Source organism: Somniosus microcephalus, chromosome 33 (genome assembly GCF_052327205.1).
Source record: "Somniosus microcephalus isolate GS21.2 chromosome 33, FLI_Smic_1.0, whole genome shotgun sequence".
Classification (NCBI taxonomy): Eukaryota; Metazoa; Chordata; class Chondrichthyes; order Squaliformes; family Somniosidae; genus Somniosus; species Somniosus microcephalus.
Genome location: NC_141019.1, coordinates 26,970,004 through 26,994,955, shown reverse-complemented (window position 1 = coordinate 26,994,955; position 24,952 = coordinate 26,970,004). Strand labels below are relative to the sequence as shown.

General features: G+C 44.0%; 1 protein-coding gene across 10 annotated transcripts in view; it reads right to left on the bottom strand.

Moving 5' to 3' along the window:
* The window catches only part of kmt2d (lysine (K)-specific methyltransferase 2D), a 239,566-nt gene extending 224,180 nt beyond the window's left edge, over positions 1-15,386 (bottom strand). For 5 of the 10 annotated variants that reach the window (XM_085972778.1, XM_085972783.1, XM_085972782.1 and 2 more), the window contains exon 1: positions 15,155-15,385. The gene's annotated coding sequence lies outside the window, so the exon portion shown is untranslated. Of the gene's footprint in view, positions 1-15,154 lie in introns of all 10 variants that reach the window. The other 5 variants (XM_085972787.1, XM_085972786.1, XM_085972789.1 and 2 more) reach the window with 2 other exon arrangements.
* Positions 15,387-24,952: the final 9,566 nt, after the last annotated feature.

Sequence of the window (24,952 nt, the reverse complement as noted above, 5' to 3'; positions counted from 1 at the left end):
CACAACGAGGAAACAGAAAAGTAATGAGGTGGCACAAATTTAAGATCACAAAGAATTAAAGGGGGCGTTCGGAAATATTTATTTAGGCAGAGGGTGGTTAAGAGTGTGGCATTCTCTGCCATGATATGTTGTTGAAGCAGTGGCTATAAATTCTTTAAATTTACTCTTTTTAAACAAATATCAAAAAAGAGAGTAAAATTAAAGGGTATGGAGCAAGCAGGAGAGTGGGACTGGACTAGGTGGTTCTTATTTAGAAAAACACCAGAGCTGGTTTGATGGGTCAAATGGCCTGTTTCGGTGCTGTAACATTTATAGAAACATAGAAGATAGGAGCAGGAGTAGGCCATTCGGCCCCTCGAGCCTTCTCCGCCATTCAATGCGATCATGGCTGATCATCCAAATTCAGTACCTTGTCCCTGCTTTCTCCCCATACCCCTTGATCCCTTTAGCCTTAAGAAATATATCTAACTCCTTCTTGAATATATTTAATGAATTGGCCTCAACCGCCCTCTGTGGTAGAGAATTCCACAGGTTCACCACTCTCTGGGTGAAGAAATTCCTCCTCATCTCTGTCCTAAATGGCTTACCCCTTATCCTTAGACTGTGACCCCTGGTTCTGGACTCCCCCGCCATCGGGAACATCCTTCCTGCATCTAGTCTGGCTAGTCCTGTTAGAATTTTATAAGTTTCAATGAGATCCCCTCTCATTCTTCTGAACTCCAGCGAATATAAGCCCAATCGACCCAATCTCTCCTCATACGTCATTCCTGCCATCCCAGGTATCAGTCTGGTGAATCTTCGCTGCACTCCCTCCATGGCAAGAACATCCTTCCTCAGATTCTCGGTGCTGTGCAATATCAGTATCTTGTTCAACCATGAGCGGAGCTTTTAACCCCAAATCAGGTCCATCACAGCGATTGCATTCTTCAAACCTCAATGCCAGTGCCTCTCCCCTCACCACTGACAAAATCCTAATCCACATCTTTCTGTCACCGAGAAGCAATTTCTCAGTGGCCTTCCCACCTCCACAAACCCAGACGTCTACGGCCCATGCCCTCTCCTGAACCAAGACCTCCACATCCAGCAAATTGATCCACACACAGCTCCACTAATCACGTGCCAGCAAATCAAGTTTGCAAAGCCCTCCATAACTGTGCTCCACCCTATTTCATCTTCTTCAGCCAGACATCTCTGCCTGCACCCTCCAAATTACTACTTGTTCTCCACTCCATAAAAGGCCAATCTTAGACACTACACCCCGACCATCTGCAATTCTTTCCCAAAACCACTCGTCATTGAAACCTTTCTCCCTGCCTTAAAAAGACTCACTTTTTCAATAATATCTTGTGTCCTATTCCCACTCAATGTCCACCCCTTTACCTGTAAAGTGCAGACTATTTTTAAGGTGAGCAGGGGGAGTAAAGGCACATACAGTAAACAATTCATGTGGAAAACACAGTAGACAGCCCATGTGGTAAACAGAGTCAGTACAAGTAAACTGTGCCAACATAGTCCCTTATGGTTAGAAGGCCACACACATCTATCTCACTGTAGACAGGCACTGAATTCGTATGTCCATACCATAACCAGGCTCACTGCAGACCAGCATTAAACCAATCAATTTATTCTCCTGTAATGCATAATGCAGTGCCCCTGGCTCGTATGCAACTGAAGATTAGTAAACTTATTAAAGAGAAGAGCTGATTTCTCAATAGTTTAGCAAGTTTATCTATCTAGGGAGTAGCTGAGCTATACAGATCAGGAAGATCTCAGGTTCAAAACCCTGTCTGTGCTCAGTTAACTCATCTTTTAAAAATATTCGTTTATGGGATGTGGGCGTCGCTGGCAAGGCCAACATTTATTGCCCTCGAGAAGGTGGTGGTGAGCCGCCTTCTTGAACCGCTGCAGTCCGTGTGGTGTTAGGGAGGGAGTTCCTGGATTTTGACCCAGCGACGATAAAGGATCAGCGATATATTTCTAAGTCAGGATGGTGTGTGACTTGGAGGGGACTTTGGAGGTGCTGGTGTTCCAATGCGCCAGCTGCCCTTGTCCTTCTAGGTGATCGCGGGTTTGGGAGGTTCTGCCGAAGAAGCCTTGGCGAGTTGCTGCAGTGGATCTTGTAGATGTTACACACTGCAGCCATGGTACGCCGGTGGTGGAGGGAGTGAATGTTTAAGGTGGTGGATGGGGTGCCAGTCAAGCAGACTGCTTTGTCCTGGATGGTGTCGAGCTTCTCGAGTGTTGTTGGAGCTGCAATCATCCAGGCAAGTGGAGAGTATTCCATCACACGCCTTACTTGTGCCTTGTATAAGGTGGAAAGGCTTTGGGGAGTCAGGAGGTGAGACACTCGCCGCAGAATACCCAGCCTCTGACCTGCTCTTGTTGCCACAGTATTTGAGTCTAGTCCAGTTAACCGGGGTATTAGCAGAAGCCCAAAGGGAGAGCAGCGTCCCAAGGAACTGTACCCCAGCAAGAAGTCTCCGAGAGAGCAGAAAAAGTGGCGAGAAAAAAAGGCTAATTCTCCGTAACATTTTTATTTGGCAAAGATGATGGACCAGCGGCCAAAATCGTTTAAAGCTCAAGGACCAGAAAAAGAAAACGTTTGCTGGCACAGGTTTTAAATACGAGGATGCTCACTGACACGCTCACTGGAACTGCAACTACACCAGGCAAGACATTTTGCAACCTAGTGCATCAATGGGACTTCTGACTGGCTTGGTTTCCAAAGTTACTTCAGATCTAAACTGTAGTCTCATTCTATTCTCTCCATCTCTTTTCTCCTTCATTCAGTTTCTCGGTCTCATTTTACTATTGTTTCCTCGGTCTGCTTCTCTCGTTCCCTTTCCCCACGTTTCCACATTTATCCTTTTCCCCCCCGCTCTCTTTTTTAATTTCCTCTCTCCTCGTGTCTCATTCCTCAGTTCCTCCTCTCATGCAGTTACTGTCACGAGCTCTTTGTTTCACAAACCCAAGCAGCATCTCCAGGACAGTTAACACCATCTCATTCTTTTCTCCTGACGCTGCCGATAGCACTGAAGGTTTGCGTTTGTGGGCTAACAGTGGCAATTCTCCCTATTTGCTCCTTTACTGGGCTACAGACTGGTTGTTTGGTTGATGGTTGAATGTACACCTCAGGTACCCCCATCCCTTTGCGGGAGATGATGCACAAATATACAAACAGATAATTAATCTTATGGTTGGTCCGTGGAGCCTTTACTATAAAATGAATTCCATAATACAACCTTTCTTGCCAGCACTCCCAACAGTTCATTAAGAATAGAACCAGGACCTGCACGTGCTCATGAGATGCTGGTTAGTCATCCTTGCTATAGACTGACCCAGATCAGGTTGCTTTGTTTATATAGGACTTACTATAATCAAGAGACCAGACGAGATTAGGTGTTTAGGTATCATTAAGCACTTATCTGCCCAACTTGTTAGTTTGTATGAATCTCACAATGGCATAAAACCAATTTCTTATTTATGGGGAAACTGGTAGCCATAATCTAATCTGGATATCCAGATTAACCATGTGTTAGTTCAGGAAACTATGCCATTTACACTGCATAGCAGTTTCACAAACCAGAAGGAAGAAAAATATAAAGGCTACCACTGTTGACGCTTAGAATAGCTTTGTTAATTGACCGCTGCTTCAACTCTAAATTTAAACTAGGTTTTGTGAACAAAAATGTAAAATATTGGCACATCCACCCACTTGCTATATATGAACATTATTTCCTTCATTTTAAAGCAGAAAGGGAACATAAAACACATTTTTCTTTGCCCCCCACCTTCACCTTCCCTCATAGCTTGAATGCAGATTCTCATTGGGATACAGTTCCAACAGCCCTCCTGGACCTAATCCATGCACTAGTCATTTTAAACGTTTCCCTCTCCTCAGACACTGTCCCCCTCCCTTTCAAAGCCACCGTAATCCCCCCCTCAAAAATCCACCCTCCACCCATCTGTCCTTGCAAACTACTGGCCATCTGCAACCTCCCATTCCTCTCCAAAGTCCTTGAACGTGTTGTCACCTCCTAAATCCGTGCCCATCTTTCCCGCAACTCCATGTTTGAATATCGCCAATCAGGTTTCCCCCCCAACAACAGCACTGAAATGGTCCTAATCAAACTCACAAATAGCATCTTCTGTGACTGTGACCCTGCCTGTGGTACAATATCCCTCCTCGTTCTTCTTGACCTCTGCAGCCTTTGATACAAATCGACCACACCATCTTCCTCCAACACCTCTGCTTTGTTGTCCAGTTCAGTGGTTCCACTCTTACCTATCCAATCATAGCTAGAGCATCTCCAGCAATTGCTTCTCTTCCTGCTCCCACACGGTTACTACTGGAGTCCTCCAAGGAGCTATCTTTGGCACTGTCTACATGCTGCCCCTTGGCGACATCATCCAAAGAGAGGAGGTTAGGTTCCACATGTACGCTGCCAACACACAGCTCTACCTTTTTGACCCTGGGCTGAGTGTCCAACCCGATATCCTCTTCATCACAAAAACCACCTACTTCCACCTCTGTAATATCGCCAGTCTCCTTGCCTGCCTCAGCCCTTCTTCTACCAACACCTTAATCACCTCCAGACTCAACCATTCCAATGCTCTCCTGGCCGGCCTCATCCTCCATAAACGTCAGCTCATCCAAAACTTTGCTGCCCATATTCTCACCCGCACCAAGTCTCACTCACCCATCATCCCTGGGCTCGATGACAAACGTTGGCTTCCAGTCCCTCAATGCCCCAAATTCAAAAAGCTCATCCTCATGTTCAAATCTCTTCACAGCCTCTCCCCTCCTCATCTCTAACCTCCTCTTGCTGTACAACCCTCCGAAAACTCTGCATTCCGAAAATTCTGGCCGCTTGTGCATCCCCCACTCCCGTTGCCCCATCATTGGTAGCCGTGCTGTCAGCCGTCTAGGCCCTAAACTCAAGTTCCCTCCCTAAAAATTAATCTCCCTCTCCTCCTTTAAGACACGCCATAAAGTCCACCTCTTCGACCAAGCTTTCAGTCACCCCTCCTATTATCTCCTTCTTTGGCAAGGTGTAGAATTTTGTCTGATTATGCTTCTGTAAAGTGCCTTGGAATGTTTTTTCTACATTAAAGGCGCTATAGAAATGCAAGTTTGTGTTGAACCTAGGCAATTGGCAGGCTATTTAACGGTTCATCACAAACACGCCCAATCTTGTCCTCACCAGACACTCTCATATACAAATGCACTGGTTTTCTAGATGAGCATCAACCGCAGCTAATTATTCCCCCCTCGTTGTTCACAGGCCTACTGGAACACCTCAATGGCTTGCCCAGCTGAGATCCGCTACCCAGGTGCAGACCAGGCCAGGAATTGAACGTTAGATGATCTCGTCAGTATAGCTTCGAACCACATTAGGCACTGCCTATACTAACTAGGGAAATCTAAGATGATACAGTGCATTTAGCACAAAATACTTCCTCCTACCTATAGAACATCAAAACCAGAGAAATATTGCCCATCCTATTGATGTTCTTTTATTGTATTCCCCCACCATATAGACATCAACCTGTTTACTCTTCCCCTTACACCAGGGATCATGATATTGCTTACAGGTTACTAGAATCTATTATTAGGCACAGAGTGGCTGAGCACTTGGACAAATATGAGCTGATCAGAGAGAGCCAGCATGGATTTGTAACGGGTAAGTCATGTCCCAACTAACTTAGTTGAATTTTTGGAGGATGTCACTAACGTGGTAGATAAGGGAGTGTCTATGGATGTAATTTATATGGACTTCAAGGTTCCATAAAAGGGACTGTTAGCAAAAATGAAAGGGCATGGAATTGGAGGCAATGTATGGACATGGGTAGGGAATTGGTTAGGAGGCAAGAGACAGAGAGCAGGAATAATGGGTATCTACTCCAATTAACAGGATGTGACTAGTGTTATCCCCCAGGGAACTGTACTGGGGCCTTAGCGTTTCACTATATTTATCAATAACTTAGCTGAAGAAAGAGAGCCGTAAATCCAAGCTTGCTGACGACACCATATTAGGTGGCACAGTAAGTAGTGTAGATGGGAGCAGTAAGTTGCAAAGGGACATTGATAGATTAAGTGAGTGGGCAGATTGAGTTCAGTGTGGGGAATTGAGAGAGTATTTTCTAAATGGTAAAAGCTAGGACTATGGAGGAGCAGAGAGATTCATGGGTCCATGTACAGAAATCACTAAAAACTCGTGAACAGGTACAATAAGTAATCAAAAAGGCTAGGAATGTTAGCCTTTATCTCGAGGGGCCTGGAATACAGAGGGGTGGAAGTTATGCTACAGTTGTATAAAGCTCTGGTTAGACCACATCTGGAGTTCTGCGTTCAGTTCTGGGCACCGCACATCAGGAAGGATATACTGGCCTTGGAGAGGGTGCAGCGCAGATTCACCTGAATGCTACCGGCGCTAAAGGGGTTAAAGTGAGGTCAGGTTGCACAGACTGGGCTTGAGTAGAGTAGATTAAGGGGTGATCTAATCGAAGTGTTTAATATGATTAAAGGATTTGATCGGGTGGATCGAGAGAAACTATATCTTCTGGTGGGGGGAGTCCGGAACAAGGGGGCAGAACCTTAAAATTAGAGCCAGGCCGTTCAGGGGTGATGTCAGGAAGCACTTCTTCACACAAAGGGGAGTGGAAATCTGGAACTCTCTCCCTCAAAAAGCTGTTGAGGCTGGGGGTCAATTGAAAAAAAAAGTTAGATAAGGAGATATGGAGCAAAAGCAGGTAAATGGAGTTGTGGTACAAATCAGCCATGATCTGAATGAATGGCTCGAGGGGCTGAATGGCCTCCTCCTGTTCCTCTGTTCTTTGGTGCATCAGGCAGGAGCCATAGAGTAATCCAGAAATCAACTACAGCACTTGGAATCAGCCTGGCTGGAGCCACTCAAGCAAGAAAAGGTTTCCAACAGATGAGTACATACCAATACCCTGCAGGTAGGAGAGTTCAATAACATCTCATTTAATAACTTAATATTTGATTAGAAAGATGGGAGGGTAGTACTTTATGCTGGAATTATTCGTATCCAAACCATACTATCCTTGCCTTTAGTTTAATGCTAAGTCAGACAAAAATCACTGAGGAAAGGGAATCTAGCTACAGGACTGAAGAAACAAGCCAGCAATGGTCTTGTCGTTAGGGTACGGAGAAGTGGAGTCAACCGGCCTAGTCATACACATTCGTCCAAATGGTCCTTGGTCTGTGGCCACCTCTTCTGATGGGTTACATTGACCTTGAATGAAATTGAACTATTTACAGTGAAAACAAGATTTGAATTTTTGATCGATGAATCCGCTCCCATTTGCTTCTATGAAGCATGGCATTACTGTAATTGTACCTCACTTGAAACTGGCACCAAACCAACATATTAACAGCACACAAAAAACATTTCTGTAAATACACTGCCAACTGTTGCACTGAACCATAAAGACCAAGAAGGTCCCAAGTTCAATCCGAGCCTGTGCTGTTACCTGATCTCAGCCAGGAAGATAGCAGCTGTACTACAACTGTACTCCATGCCACTCGGCTAAGGAGGGAGAAAATTCAACCAGGTTCCCATTCCTGAATGATCCCCAGGTGCCTCTGTTTGAACATGAGCCAAGGACGGAATTTGACTTGGTTCGAACGTCTCCTGCAGTCCAATAGCCTACCAACACTCATACATGAAGAATGGTCATTTGGATGAGGTACAAATGCCTGTGGAACTATACTCAAACCTGAATCACTGCTTTCAGGAGAGGAAGGGGAAAGGGAGAAGCGGAAAGAGCATCCCAATCAAGAGAATTACCCAGTCATTACTTTTGGCATGCCATTGTTCAATAACTGTTACTACTCAACAATAAACCCAAATAATACATTCTTCTCAGCAATAACACCCACATGCGTAATGTTATACTTTAAAAATAAAACTGCACAACCAACAGAAGTTATTTTTCGAATCTGAATGTTCTATAACCAGACCTACTAACTTAGGCCTCAGGCTCCATGGGGAAGGGGTCTAGATATTTTTAGAAGTCCTCCAAGAATGGACTCCTTTTGATGTATATCAGACACATTGTACAAATCCATTCCACAAGAATAAAAGATTTGCTGATAAATACATTTACGTGAAGATTGAACCGCGGTGGACCTCCATAAACAGTCCTGCGTGGAAATAATTTGCATTCTAATTCAATGCTAGCCCAGGATTTTTTTTTAAAACCCAATTTTTTTTCTCTTCATTCCTCAAGGCAGTAACTCCTCCTGGGGTACAGTTCCACAGGCACCAGGTGCTTTCTTTGCCCAAGTGTGCATTCTTAATGCATTAAACTAGACAGTGAGTGCAGGCAGGCTATATTACCACAGGGGCATCACAGCCAAGCCAGATTCTTTCCTCACCTGCATCCATACACACACTTTCCAGCAAGTATCTCTGACTGCAGGAGCTCTGGCTCGTTTTTTTTCCCTCCTTCGCAGCCCAAGGCACTCGGCCCTACTGTAGTATTTCTACTGTTACCCTGGCCGAAATCAGCAATGCCATCCAATAGCTCTTTCAAGTGGCCATTCTTCATATGTAAACTCACACAGAGACTGCCCACGGGTTATTCGATGGCAGAGGGTATTACAGCTGAGCCCAATCATGTTCTCACCCAAAATCCACACTTGCACACTTTCCAGCAAGTTAACTGCACAGTCATCAAGACTGGAAACTCTGGCCGATTTTCCCCTTCCTAAAGCCATGCTGAAGCCAATTTTAGTACCCCAGTTGTTACCCCAGCTGAGATCTGCTAACTCAGCATAAACTGCAAATTAACCTCAAACAATCTACAACAATAACTTTATATAGTGCCTTTAACGTAAAAAAAAAACATCCGTAGATGCTTAACAGAATTGTAATATGACAGAAAAAAATTGACGCCGAGTGAAAGGAGATATTAGGAGCAGGCGAATAAAAGCTTGGTCAAAGAGGTAGGTTTTAAAGAGGGTCTTCAAGAACAACAGAGGTGAGGCAGAGGGGTTTAGGGAGGGAATTCCAGAGCTCAGGGATCAAGGGATATGGGGAGAAGGCAGGGACAGGGTACTGAATTTGGATGATCAGCCATGATCTCATTGAATGGTGGAGCAGGCTCGAGGGGCCGAATGGCCTACTCCTGCTCCTATCTTCTATGTTTCTATAAGAACATTAGGAATAGCAGTTGGCCATTCAGCCCCTCAATACTGCAATTAGATCATGGTGCCCAACGCATTACCGGCACCCGGCTACCGACCATATAGAGCACATATACCAGAAACGCTGCTTACGGAGGTCACAGTCCATCATCAAAGACCCTACCCACCCCAGCCACAGTCTGTTCGCCCTCCTGCCATCTGGGAGATGCTACAGATGCATTCGCACCCGTACGACCAGATTTAGGAACAGCTTCTTTCCCAGGGCTGTCATCCTACTGAACTCCACAAATAAACTCTAAAGCCTGCACATCTGCCAATGCACTTTATTATGGTTATGTTTATGTTAATGTATTTCAAGCCAAATGTATGTTGAATGTTTAAATGTCTTAATCTAAATGTACACTCTCGGGAGCCGCAAGCCTACATTTCGTTGTACTGCACTTGTGCACTAACAATGACAATAAAAGTTGATTTGATTTGATCTGCAATTCTATTTACCAGCGATTGCTCCATATCCCTCGATACCCTTATCTAACAAATATCTATCGAGCTCAGTCCTAACTATTTCAATTGACCCACCATCCACAGCATTTTGGACAGCGAGTTCCAGATTGCCAAGACACTTTGTCTGGAAGGCGTGCTTCCTACTTTCACTCCTAAGTGGCCTAGCTCTAATTTGAAGATGGGGCCCACTTCACAGAATCCCCACAGTGCAGATAGAGGCCATTTCGGCCCATCGAGCCTGCACCGACACATATCCCACCCTATCCCCACGTATTTAATCCCCTAACAATAAGGGTCAATTTATCATAGCCAAATCAACCTAACCTGCACATCTTTGGACTGTGGGAGGAAACCGGAGCACCCACGCAGACACAGGGAGAATGTGCAAACTCCACACAGACAGTCGCCCGAGGCCGGTTTTGAACCCAGGTCCCTGACGCTGTGAGGCAACAGTGCTAACCACTATGCCACCGTGCCCCCACTTGTTCTGGGTTCCCCCACAAGAGTAAATCGTTTCTCGGTATCTACCCTATCGAATCCCATTATCATTTTAAACACCATGATTAGATCACCTCAACCTTCTAAACTCAAGGGAGTACAAGCAGAGTTTGCGCAACTTAAATGGGTGTGGGAGTACAGGGCACAGTTTCAAAATGTGCAGATGATACAAAACTTGGAAGTATAGTGAACAGTGAGGAGGATAGTGATAGACTTCAAGAGGGCATAGACAGGCTGGCAGAATGGGCAGACACGTGGCAGATGAAATTTAACGCAGAAAAGTGTGAAGTGATACACTTTGGTAGAAAGAATGAAGAGAGGAAATATAAATTAAAGGGTACAATCTTAAAAGGGAGGTGCGCGAACAGAGGGACCTGGGGGTATGTGCACAAATCGTTGAAGGTGGCAGGGCAGGTTGAGAAAGCAGTTTAAAAAAGCTTATGGGATCCTGGGCTTCACGAATAGAGATATAGAGTACAAAAGCGTGGAATTTATGATGAACCTGTATAAAACACTGGTTCGGCCTCAACTGGTATTGTGTCCAATTCTGGGCACCGCACTTTAGGAAGTATGTGAAGGCCTGAGAGAGGGTGCAGAAAAGATTTACAAGAATGGTTCCAGGGATGAGGGGCTTCAGTTATGTGGATAGACTGGAGAAGCTGGGGTTGTTCTGCTTAGAGCAGAGACGGTTGAGAGGAGATTTGATCGAGGTGTTCAAAATCATGAGGGGTCTGACCAAGACTTTACACAACTGAAGCATAACTTCCCCCCCCCCCCTTTATATTCCAGCCTCCTTGCGATAAAGACCAACATTCCATTCGCCTTTTTGATTATTCTTTTGTACCTGTCCACTAGCTTTTAGTGATGTGTGTACATAGACACCTAAATCCCTTTGCTCCTCCACAGTTCCTACTTTCTCACCATTTTGAAAATACTCCGATTTATCTTTCAGGAGTCCAAAGTGGATGACCTCACACTTACCCACACTGAACTCCATTTGCCAGTTTATAGCCTAGACAGCTAAAGGCACAGCCGCCAATGGTGGGGGCGTGAACGGAATGGGGGATTGTAAGAGGCCAGAGTTGGAGGAACGCAGAGTTCGCGGAGGGTTGTAGGGCTGGAATAGGTTATAGAGATGAAGGGTGGCAAGGCCATGAAAGTATACGAACATGAGGAGAAGGATTGGAACAACCAGGAGCCACTATAGTCTATATAGCTCGGTTATACACTGCGTGTAGCAACTGAGCCAAATGGAGATTAGCAAGATTATTTTCATTCTATTGTCCACTGCCATTGGCGATAGCCTCAGGCTAGTCACTTTAACATAAATAGTTTCAAATTGCAAGCTTTTTTTGACAATAATAATAATGCCTCTGTAACTTTTTAAAAACTGCATTCTAGGAGTATAAGCAATTCACCAATGAAAGACTCCCGAGTGAGTTTATAGTTAGCAGGTGAGCCATATAAATCAGGAACGTTCCAGGTTTCAAGCCTGCTTTCTGATGAACTCCGTTAGGCAGACATTTGGGTGCTACAATTGGCCTTAGCTCCCCTTGCTTGGAGAAGAGAAAACCATGCACTCTTCTTGCTCCAGATAGCTATCCAGTAACGACTGCAGGAAGTCCATGCGTGTGAACATTCGATGAGGACAAAATCTTGTTCAGTTATGATGCCCTTGTATTAGAATAGCCTGCCAACACTCACTGTCAAGGTGGTCACATGAATAACAAGTCATTTGGCTGAGGTAGCAGAGGGTAACCAGCACCCATGGAACCATACCTTAGCAAGAAAGCAACAACTTGTGGAAAAAAAGGGACGAGGAGAAAAATTGGCAGAGAAAACTTGCAATAAAATTTGGAAGCAGCAAATGAAAGACACAAGACTCAATGGGTAAATGCAACAGGTGTTGCAGTACTGAGCCATCCAGACCAGAAAGGGATCCTAAGCTCCCTTGTCTGTGCTGATTTATCTTTTTTTCCCAGCCACGACAGCACTGGCACTACAACTGGGCTTTGTCCTTGGATAAGAGTCACTATTTGCTCCCGATTGCTATCCAGTGATACCCCAACGGGAAAATATACATGTGTGGATGTTAGCGGAGGGCAGGATTGGGCTCAGTCATAATCGAATCGTATGCTATGCCCAGACTCTCAAAGAGTGGCCACTTGGGCAAGACAACAAAAGGCTGTCGTCATTGATGGAAGCATATCCTAGCATAAATTAATATATTCTGGAAAAGATGAGAACCTTCCTTGAAGGGGGGTGGGGAGAAAAAAAAAGGGCACGACTCAAGATGCGCCTAAGGCAACATCTAAAAAGAAAAAAGCACATACTTACAATTTGTAAAATGTTTACGATGCAAAAAAAAGTCTAGTTCTCAGGGCTCTAAGACACTTGGCCCATTAGATTAGTGAGATGCTTTTAACATTGGCACTTGTTTGGTGTGGATCACAGGAGACGGACATCCATGCACCAGCTCCCTTATCCACTGATGTAAATGCAGGAAGCCAGCATACTGACATCACTCTCCCGCGATCTGTAACTAAACAAGCGCCAATATAAAAAGCACCTAAACAATATCTGGCAGTGAATTACTAGATTACAATTCAAAGTTAATAAACCACAAAAGTAAAGCTCAAAGTTATTTGTCGACAACAGTATAATTTCTCCTCACCAGACTGAACTACAGCTTTTAACTCGGTACCATTCATTACGCACATATACGCACACACACAATTAAGTGATCTTGAAAAATACATTTTGTATTTCTCTTACCATTATGCAGCAGGCACTCCAGCTGCAATTGCAGAGTGCTGGTAGCACAATAAAAGCAAAAGAATAACAAATCTTACTGAGAATTTCAATCTGAAGGTACAGAGCAGCACATGACAGGCACTGTTTTATTACAAGAATGGGGGAGTTTCAGAAACCAATTAGCGTTATTCAACTATTGAGTTCATATATAACCCATTTCATTCAAACTAAATCTACAACAATGGTTTATAGAATCATAAATTTATAATCTTGCAGATCATTTTTCAACAAGCATATTTTCTAAGCACATTCATTTAGAAAAGTATTTTATCTGAATGGTGCCACTGGCAATATTTTTTTTTAAAGCCAATCTACATACATTTCATCAAAATGTTTGGACTTCTTCTGACAGAATAAGAACAGCTCAAAAACGCAAGTGCTTCCCGTTACTGACGGTTTTGCTCTAAGTTTCATAGGCCTAACAAAAGGGATCTCTGTACTTAAAATAGTCTCTACCATTAATTTCTTAAAAACGGTTGGGAACGTTTCTATAATACAGCATAGAATAAAGTAACAAAAAAATCACACGTGGATTAATTTAGTTTGAAGACTGTTAAATTAAGTGATTTTCTATATAATCCCCCAGTTCATGTCGGTCAGGGAACGGGGTTGTGCATGTTTTAATTAAATGGAGCCCGTTAGTGATTTAATAAACCCAGCCCTTTTATTCAAATATACAGTTCCTGATTTTAGTCAAAAATGAATGTATTCAGCCTCTGGGTTATTTGCCTGGCGATTCTGATGCAGTGTGAAATGAAATGTGTGAGATAAACAGTTGAAAACGACCTGCTTTTCATGATTAAATCCGAATGGATTCGATTACAGTATTCAAGCGAACCTTTTGTTCGTCTCCAGTTGTGAACCACGTAGCGCCTCTCTCCAAGACCCGGGCCAAAAAGACACACCCCCACTTCCGACTTGCAACAAAATACAAACTTTCAAGACTTTCACAAATCACAACGTCTCAACCGATCTACCAGTTACTTTTCTTTCTCCTCCTGCGGAAAGTCGCCCCAGAGCTGATCAAATGCTCTGCACAACCCCATGGTCTATCAGGAAATAATTCATAATAAAATCGTCAGAATGCAAGGGTCACAGTTTTTCACTTCTCAAAATCTGACCGCGCTGCGCTAAAAATTGGGAAAGCTTTTTAACAAGAGAAAATAAAATTATAAAACAAAAATCAAGAGCTAAGGCCTGGGGGTCCGATTCGATTTCACTTCTCAAAAGCTAGTGCCATCATCCGGATATTTTATAAAAGCGATTAATGCTGGATACTTCACTGATTTTTTGTTTGTTTTTAATACCAGGACATCTATTAAATAATTCGTGTCTTGTAAATTCGCCCAGGAAGATTCTTAAAATATCGTTGAAAATGTCTCAAATACAGAGAGATAATCCTTCCAAATTACTAGAAGAATGGATCCAAATGTTCCCCCACATTCTAGATATCACGGTCCACATTGCGACAACTGACTGGATTTTTTTTAATGTATTTTTTTTTAAACCCTGTCCCATTGAAGCCACCTGCAGTCTAAGGCTCTCTGAAGATCTAACAAATGCACAGGGGGAGGGGAATATGAGAAAATGTTGCCAGCCAGGATTAAAGCGATGGAGCTCGGCGTTTTCTAACCGAAGATTGAAGAAGGTGCATTTAAACCCAATACATTTGGCTGGTTTTTTAAACATTGGAAACTCTTCCTCCGGCGCGCACTCCCTCCCTCACACTCACCTCCAAAGAGATCCAATTTTTCGAGAGACAAATTGTCCCCCCGAAATGGTCCAACATGTTTTCAAACATGTCTGCGCTTTGCTTCGACAGCTGACTCCCGGGATGGGGTTTTTTTTTTAGGAAATTTTAAATTAACGGATCCTCTGAAAGCCGTCTCGCAACAGGGCCGCTTCCCAACGGCTTACAAAAAGCCCCGAAAAAGGAGACAAAATGATTTATTTGCACATCTTAAATGTACCTAAAGCCTCTTTTATTTCCCCCCCTCACCCCACCACCCCCCAACTCTTTCCCGGTACTTTATTTCATCCTCGATAACAGTACAACTCACAGCTTTGCATTCGCTAGCATCACTTCCTTCTCGGTACCGTTTCTTTAAAAAAAATATATATTTAAAAAAGCACAAGCTTCCAATTAACTGCGAATTCACTCACTGTCACTCCATCCTCGCTCGCTCCGCTTCAATGTTCAGTGAGTTTGTTGTGAATTCTCTTGCGGTTTTTTTTTCGGAGGGGAGGGTATACCGGGTTTTTAATTTCGAATGTAATTTTAATTTTTGAATCTATAAAATCCCTGTCGGGAAACAGAAATACTTGAAGCGAACGGCCATCTTGGAAGCCCTGAGAAAGGAAAATAATCCCGCGGACTCGCTTTCTTTCTCCTTCCGGCATGAGACCAGATTTGGTCAGCGGCCGTCAGTGTTAACCACTTTCGGCTGTGTTTTTTGCCCCAGATTCTATTTCGAAAGATTGGTTTAAAGTTTTTTTTAAAAAAAATATTGGTTCTGCGGAAAGATATTTTTTTTTTTGGACGGCGAGCAGTCTGTTCGGCTGGCAGCAGCGTTTTCGACGTGTAGCCATCCGCAGGGTTTAAAATCTCCCATTTAAAGCGGAACAGCCGCTTGAGAGAAGTGTCGTTGATAAGGAAACCTGTAGTTACTTGCAAATAATTAAAAGTACTTGAAGAGATCCTCCGCGGCAAAATTTGCTGGGTTTTTTTTCCCCATATGATGAAAGACATATTTTAAAAATGGACACCCCCCCACGAGTGTGGAATTTGCTGTGGATGTTGGCCGATTGAATGTTTCCCCGATCAGACCTTAATCTGCTGTTTGCTCGCAGCTCCATTTATCGGAGCTTATCAACATGGGGGGGGGGGGGGGGGGGGAAGTGGTAGCAGTTGCATTTGTGATTAGAAAGGGGGTAACTGCAGAGTAACCGCGTATTTAATCATATAAAACTGCTTATTTTTTGTTCCTTCCCACTTTTCTCCTGAAGTTGGTGACTGGCGTCCAGTTACACAAGTACCAGCAGCCCTCCTGCACTTTGCCCAGCTAGCTAATCTTGATGTCGGCTATAATTTTTACAACACCCAAGGAAGCCATTTGGCACAACATGCATGTACCAACTCCCTGAAAGAGCCACGTCGTCCCTTTCCCCCATACACTTTTAAAAATGTGTATTTTAAAATGGTGATCCACTTTCCTTTTTAAAGCTGTATGTTCAATTCTGCTTCCACCACTGTTTGTAGTAGGGTATTCCATGTTCTAACACTCTGCATCATCAGGTATTTATTTTGATTTTTCCCTTTGTCCTTATGATCTTAAATTTATGTCCTCCCATTACAGATGCATCAACCAAGGAAAATAGTTTTCTCCTAGTTACCAAAATCGTTGAGAATTTTTCTTCACTTCTGTTCTGGTAAAAAGAGGCCTGGTTTCTCTTATCTCTCCTCAGCTAAAGCCTATGATTTTAGTAGATACCTTGCTATGACTTTGACATCCCCTATTGTGGCCTAACTGTCCACACACACACACACTGATCGCAAACAGGAACCCTAGCTAAATTATTCCTGCTTCCAAGGCTGCAGACGATAGTCTAAACTGAAATTCTGAGCACAAACCAGGCATTTTCTTAGCATGTATAGTTTCATACCTCGCCCCATTTTTTGGAGGCAGGCAGGTGTCCAATAAGTGTAGAAAGCCAGTACCACAGTATCCAAAGCAAGCTCCATCGCCAGAGTGTCTGTTCATCTGATATGGCAATGAACACCTACTTAAGTCATAGAAGTTATAGCACAGGTGGCTAATTGTCCAGCACATCTGTGCCAGTTCTAACTCTCCTTCTGGAGTTATCTACTCTAGTCCCATTTCTGGGAATATCTACTCTGATCCCCTTTCTGGGAATCCAAAGAGTTTATGTGCAAGAAAGAACCAACGCAAGCTTCCTATTGCTTGTCTAGCTAGGGCCACCCTACCCATTTAAGGTATTCGCTTACATGGTTGTCTTGGGCCAAGTAGAAGACTCCTAGGTCCAGTGACAATTCTGTATCTCAGTTCCAGCACCAGGTGCATCAGCCTGGAGCCAACTCCCATCTTGGAGAATTAGCTAGCTGTTAAGGTGGACAGCAGGTACCAGGAGCTCATGAACAGCACAATTCACCATAACATTTGTGAATGTATTGCTGCCATTCTCCTAGCCACAAGATGAACACACAACATGGTGGTTCTACCAGTTGGAGGCAGATAGCTTCAGTTGTGGCACCTGCTGCTTGTGGTCAGTGCCAAACACTGGCAACACACGCATATGCTTTCATACCTGGCCTCTAGGAAATACCTTCCAGCAGCTGTCATCCCAAATCACAGAACTTCATCAGGTATCTGCCAATCAATATGGTGGAAAGACCACTGCAGTACAAGATGACATGCCAGCCACCTCAAATGTTCTAGATATCAAAGTATAGTGCCACATACTGATGTAAAAAGACTACTAAGCGCTTGGTTTGAATATAAAACAAGGCTTTAATCAACTGTTTCAAAACCATGAGATTCTAGTTACATCACTAGTTCCTGGTTACAGAAACATCCTGAGCAAGCTGGGCCCACACCCAAGTATTTATACTCCTTGGACGGCGCCACCAGCTGGCCGCCCAGTGTTACTTCATGAGTCATGATAATATTCATGACACATACCACACTTACTTATTACAAACTGCTTAATCCAGGTCCTCATATGACAGACTTTGGCAGAGGTGTGCCTACCATGACGCAGACTTCATCACTCCAGGATACTTTGACAGATTGGTATAAAGCTGGAGCCCACCCGCTGTACAAGTGTTTGTCCGTTTGGCCATAATTCCATCTCACAGCTTGGTCCTGGATCTTGCACATAAACTGGAGGAAGCCCTTCTGGTGTATGTGTAGGAGTTCTGGCCTATGAAGGAGAACTGTTTGGACAAACATCTTAAACTGCGTTTTATATTACAGTACTGCTGTGTTAGTGCCGCTGCAAAGTAAAGTGCCACTCCCAAAATAATTTTGATGCATTTGCTATACCCAGCCATGGCAGGAAGATCTGGTTTAAAAAGTGTTCCCAACCACCAGCCTTACTGATTCAGACAAGAACCAGAAGCAGTAACATGGCTCGCAACTCAATAAATAAAGCAGCTTTAAGCTAAAAGCTTAAGCTAGATTGGGACTCATTGAAGGGACACCAAACTGCCCTTCATTCCTTCAGCATGACCCTGAAAGATTATGTCCATGCTGATTGCAATCCAAGCCATGGTACATTTACCCACAAAGGCATCAGTGAATTGTACAGCTGTTACCTCAAAACAGTTTACATTTTAAACCAAAAGCAGGAGATTGTAAATGAGAAACTCTCGAGTTCTACATTTATTCCAATACAAATATAGTGGACTTCTGTATTTTCCAACAATAGCACACTTTTGCATTATTCTACAAGTTCCAAATCATTCATTTCTAGAACTTCAATTTAAATCATTAATGGCCCACAGTTGCCCCAATTATGGTTTTGTTACATTATACGTACCAAGTAAAGAAGTTGCCCTGGTGAAACATTTTCTTGGCATTATGACAATATTCAAATGTTCATGCCAGTGAGCAAGTTTAGGAACATGCAATTTGTGGGGCACACACTTCTGGCCTCCACTTGCGAGCCCTGGTTCTGGACAACCACGGAATCAGATTCCAGGAAGGGGGGTGGAAAAAGAATGGCAGTGAGCAATACAAATATGCACGCAAATTATGGGTCTATACTGCCAATAAGTCTTGAGAAATCACCACCTTTGGAGTGCCGACAACTTCAAAAGACCCACATTAAAAAGTGATAAGCCATAGGTGTTAATGATTCCAAACAAACTGCCTCCAACAGTATCCATGACCCAACTTTACCTGGACCCCAAAAGCAGCTGTTCGAGAGTTGAAAACAAGTAATTCCTTTCTATTGCTCTCCAGTGGACACACCACAATCTCCAGCAGCAGCAAGTTAAAATAGAGAATGGCATGGAGGACATTCCCTTGGCACTCCAGCATCAATATAAAACATTTGGTAATTACATTGGGTCAATTTTATGAGACAGCTGCACATGGTAGTGTTACACAAAATTAACTCGACATGTAATTAACTTTTGATTAATTCAACAAAACATATCATTTATCACTACAGCCCTGAAGAATATCACCAGAGTCCAATTTTTTTTTTTTTTTTTTTTAAATATAGAAATTTCTGCATACATGTCATCCTTCCAACAGACTGCACCACAAGTACTAGGTACAGCTTTGGTGCCAAGACGTTCTTGACAATATCGCTACTGGGATTTTCCCTGTCTCCAGTCCAGGATCCAAGCCTAAATTCTCTGGGCTTAGGCAAGGAGGTGTGCGCCTACAGAAAGAGTATCCACTACATATCAGAAAAAAAATGTACTTACTCAGCAGTTTCATTTGGCAAAGCAAGCATTGTGATGGGTTTCTCCCCACAGTGAGCTGACCCCTCCCCTTTCCCCCCAGTGAGCTGACCCCGGCCCTTCCCCAGTGAGCTGACCCCTCCCCTTTCCCCAGTGAACTGACCCCTCCCCTTTCCCCAGTGAGCTAACCCCTCCCCCAGTGAGCGGACCCCTCCCTTTTCCCCCCAGTGAGCTGACCCCTCCCCTTTCCCCCCAGTGAGCTGACCCCTCCCCTTTCCCCAGTGAGCTGACCCCTCCCCTTTCCCCAGTGAGCTGACCCCTCCCCTTTCCCCAGTGAGCTGACCCCTCCCCTTTCCCCAGTGAGCTGACCCCTCCCTTTTCCCCCCCAGTGAGCTGACCCCTCCCCTTTCCCCAGTGAGCTGACCCCTCCCCTTTCCCCAGTGAGCTGACCCCTCCCCTTTCCCCAGTGAGCTGACCCCTCCCCTTTCCCCAGTGCGCTGACCCCTCCCCTTTCCCCAGTGAGCTGACCCCTCCCCTTTCTGCACACAGCAAGCTGACCCCTGCCCTTTCAAAAAATGGCCATCTTGATCACTTCTTTTTCTCCCCTACTCCTCTTTTGAAGGCACTTGCTCAACCTTGGGTATGCTTCCACATACACCAGCTGCCCTCTGGCATCTCACCAAAACAGCTATTTATCATGCATAAGCTAAGACAGTGACTATTCACAGTGAAGCACCATCCTGCCCTCAGCTGCTGTCAATACATCCACAATCTCCAGCAGCGGTCACTTAATACCAATCTGGGGCAAGATCACTGGCTGATTTTTCCTCCCACCCTCGCCCGAAAATACCTACACCAATCGTAGCATTGCCACTTACTTTGGATGAGATAAGCCAACATCAGAGATCAAGGATGGAATGTGGGACCCTCCTGATCTGAATGTCAGAACATGCCAAGGCAACACCCACTACTCCACTATGGAGGGGGAAAGCTACTATTCCTCTTTAATGTTAGGGTATCAGGCATCAGGGTGGGATGATGCAGGCTTATGACTGCAATTCCTTACCCAAATGACTGACAAATGCCAATGTGGTCAACTGCTTGGAGGGGAAGGGAATACACAATAAATGGTAGGATAATGAGGTGTGTAGGAACAGAGGGACCTTGGAGTGCCTGTCCACAGATCCCTGAAGGTAGGAGGACAGGTAGAGGTGGTGGTGAAGAAGGCATATGTGATACTTGTATTCTATGCCTCGGCTAATAAAGGCAAGAGCAGGGAGGTTATGCTTGAACTGTATAAAACACTAGTTAGGCCACAGCTGGAGTACTGTGTACAGTTCTGGTCACCACATTACAGGAAGGATATGATTGCACTAGAGAGGGTACAGAGGACATTTACAAGGATGTTGCCAGGACTGGAGAATTTTAGCTACGAGGAAAGATTGGATAGGCTGGGGTTGTTTTCTTTGGAACAGAGGAGGCCGAGGGGAGATTGAATTGAGGTGTATAAAATTATGAGGGGCCTAGATAGAGTAGATGAAAGGACTGATTTCCCTTAGAGAGGACAACAACCAGGGGGAATAGATTTAAAGTAATTGGTCAGAGGTTTAGAGGAGAGTGGAGGAGAACTTTTTTCACCCAGAGGGTGGTGGGGGTCTGGAACTCACTACCTGACAGGGTGGTAGAGGCAGAAACCCTCACCACATTTAAAAAGTACTTGGATATGCACTTGGGATGCTCCAACCTGCAGGGCTACGGACCAAGAGCTGGAAAGCTCTTTCTAACCGGCACAGGCACAATGGGCCGAATGGCCTCCTCCTGTGCTGTAAATTTCTATGATTCCAAGTACAATAAAGCCTCCACCAGACTACAAACCATTTGCACTGCTATCCCGCTTGGCCAGAGATTGTGCAGACACCATTAAAATGGGGCAAATTGGTTTCACTGTGTATTTATGCTTTAAGACTACAAAAATTGCTCAAATTGGGTTTGGGTCACCAAGATAGTTGCAGGAGCTATTTTCTCTAGATTTTCATCACTGCTGAATTCAGCTACAGCTTGTAACTAGTCAGAGAGGTCATTCCACAGCAGAGACATCAACTTGAAGGATATGTGGCAACCAACCTTTATACATTTATCATTGCAAAGAGAGATATGGCATGAGTTTACTTAAATTAGGTAAAAAGTCTATCAATAAATAATAGCTGCATCAACACATTCAAGACATGGGTTTGTACCTTTGATTCATCACAAGATAATTACCTATCTCACTTGGTGAAAGGATGACGGAAATAAGAGTAAAAGATTTAAAACAATTAATAAAGCTCTGAATTATACAGCTGAGCAATATTTCAAGCCTTTCAGTCGGAATGTCAACAAGTCCATACCGCAAACTCACTTGTTCGACCACATCAATTTTAAGTGGGAATAAATACCACCGTCAACCATCTTATAAGGCGAATGGTTCACATCAATATCACAATTAAGCTGTTCCAATGGCACAACACATTTATCCAGTGAGGAGACGAGTCATACGGACACAGAAAGCCATTTTCTTTAGTTTTTTTTTGGGGGGGGGGGGGGGGCGGTAAAAAGATAAAACACAAGCAAGGTTTTTGTTTCTGCTAACCAGCAATCCCTGCTGGAAGTGCTCAGCTGTGATGCACCCAACTCTGCAATCAAATAGCCTGCTGACACTGACCATCTCACATTGGTGTCAGCTGGTCATTTGGCCACCGTACTGGATGTTTCTCAGATTGGCAAGATGTAGCTAGTGGGGTACCCCAGGGTTGGGTGTTGGGACCTTTCTTGTTCTCCATATGCATAAGTTGTTTGGGCAAAAAAAAAAAAAAAAAAGTACCAACATCACCAAAATAGGGTGACAAAGCAAAATGTGAGGAAAAATGTAGGATACAGACAGGTTGGGGAATGGGCAGGTGTGTGGCTGATGCATTGCAATACAGATAAATGTGAAGCACTACTTTGTGAAAAAGAACACAGAATGGAAAATGTAACCTAAATAGTAACATTCTCAATGAAAGGGTAGGAATGTGCATTTATATTGCACCTTTCACTACCAGAGGACATCCTACAGGCAATGTAGTACTAAGTGTCATCACAGTTGTAATGTAGGAAACACAGCAGCCAATTTGCACACAGCAAGGTCCCACAAAACACCAGAGAGATAAATTACTAGATCATCTGTTTTTAGTGGTATTTGTTGAGGAATAATCATTGGCTATGACACCAGGCAGAACTCGAATTGTACCATGGGATCCACCCGAGTGGTTAGACGGGCTCAGTTTAACATCTCATCCGAAAGAAGGTACTTCAGACAGCGGAGCACTCCCGCAGTACTGGACTGCAAGCCGAGATTATGTGCTCTAGTCTCTGGAGTGAGATTTGAACCCACGACCTTCCCACTCGGAGGCACGAGTGCTACCCACTGAACCACCCAATAAAGAGGAACTGGGTTCTATGATTCCAGATACACTGATCTTCTGGTGCACAATTTTGGGCACCCACTTCCCATTATAGAAAGGATGTTGAAGCCATGCAAAAGCTCCAACATAAACTGAATGATACCGGGGCTGAAAGGATAGTTATGAGAGACTTGGAAAAAAGAAACTAGGACTGTAGAGCGGAGAAGATCACACCCTTCCAGACATAAACACCAAATGCTACCAACAAATGCCAAATCATATATCAACACCCAAACAATAAGCAAAACCTGACACCCCTTGGTACCAGACATCAAAGAACACAGGGCATCATGGTCAAGTGACCTGCTGACAATTTACCAGAGCTCTCCCGAGGATAGTTACTTCAGTAAGGTACAGAAAGGCTGCCAGCAACCATATATTACTGCAGCTACAAGTGGACAGCCACGGTGAGGGGGTGGAAAACCAAAGTTATGCAGTGTCAATGCCAAGGAACTTGCATATTTTACTGCACTATCACATCTCTTGCAACAGAAAAGGATGGCACCGTCAGTGCTACATTTAAATCCAAGAAGTTGTCTCAAATCTAAATGTTCAAAACCACACAACTTTCTCTACCCCCACCCCAATTTTTCTTCCTTCCGGAAGGCATGTACCTCACCAAAATAGCCATTATTATATTATTCATATATAGGAGGGTTAGCAGCTTATTCAACAACAATGGGCATGGTTCAGCTGTGTTCAACCAACATTCACACATATGCCAATTGTAGTAGCCCTACAGCAAGTCAGAACAAGCATTGTGCCTTCATGGAATGCATGGCTCAGCTACTCGCTGGATAAGCACAGTCCCGTCGCATAGCTTTGTTGCAGACAAGATAGTAGTTAAAGTTCACAATTTTAGATTCCAACAATTGAAGAATTAGTTTAACTAACAATGTATGATTGGTTGCCCAAACACGATGCTCATTGTATCATAACCACACAGCATCAGCACATAAACCTCAAGTCTTAAAAGAACCTTTTTCCTGCACTTTGATCAAGTTCCTTGGGCTAAGCATTTAAGTCAACAACAGAACCACATAGTGCCTCGGAAGAGGGGTGAGGAACAAGAGATTAATGCAATGGGTGAATGTAGTCACTTTTCACACAAGTTCATCAGCCACAAGTTCTTGTTCCTCTTTCCCTTCCCCTTCAAAACAAAAGCCAAGGGGATTGTGCTTTGTAAAAAAAAAAAAAAAAAAAAAAAAAAAAAACTTAGTTTGGAGGAATACTTTATTGGTCAGCCATAGCTCAGCTGGTAGCACCCTTGCCTGAGTCAGAAGGTTGTGGGTTCAAGTCCCACTCCAGAGACTGGAGCACAAAAAATCTAGGCCGACAATCCAATGCAGTACTGAGGGATCGCAGCACTGTCGGCGGGGCGGTACTGAGGGAGTGCTGCACTGTCGGAGGGGCACTGTCGGAGGGGCAGTACCGAGGGAGCGCCGCACTGTCGGAGGGGCGGTGCTGAGGGAGCGCCGCACTGTCGGAGGGGCCGTCTTTTGGATGACTGTTAAATTGAGGCTCCGTCTGCTCTCAGGTGGATGTAATAGATCCTATGGCACTATTTCGAAGAGGAGCAGGGAGTTTTCCCCCAGTGTCCTGGCTAATATTTCTCTCTCAATTATCATCACTAACAGATGATCTGGTCATCATCACATTGCTGTTTGTGGGAGTTTGCTGTGTGCAAATTGGCTGCCGCATTTCCTACATTACAACAGTGACTACACTTCAAAAAGTACTTAATTAGCTGCAAAGCGCTTTGTGACATCCTGAGGTCGTGAAAGGCACTATAGAAATGCAAGTCTTTTTATATAGTGAAACAGTCTACTGAAGTTATGGCATTGTTTTAGTGGGTACTTCTATTTCTACATGTTCCACGAAGACCAACATTTTTGTAGAGGTACTTTAGATGCTGGCCGTAAGTTCCTGAACATTGGACTGTTCCTTTCTCTACAGTACTTTTAACTTGGAGTTTTCACTTTATTTTATAAGAAATCTCCAGGACCGGATGGTTTTCATCCCAGGGTATTAAATGAAATAGGTTAG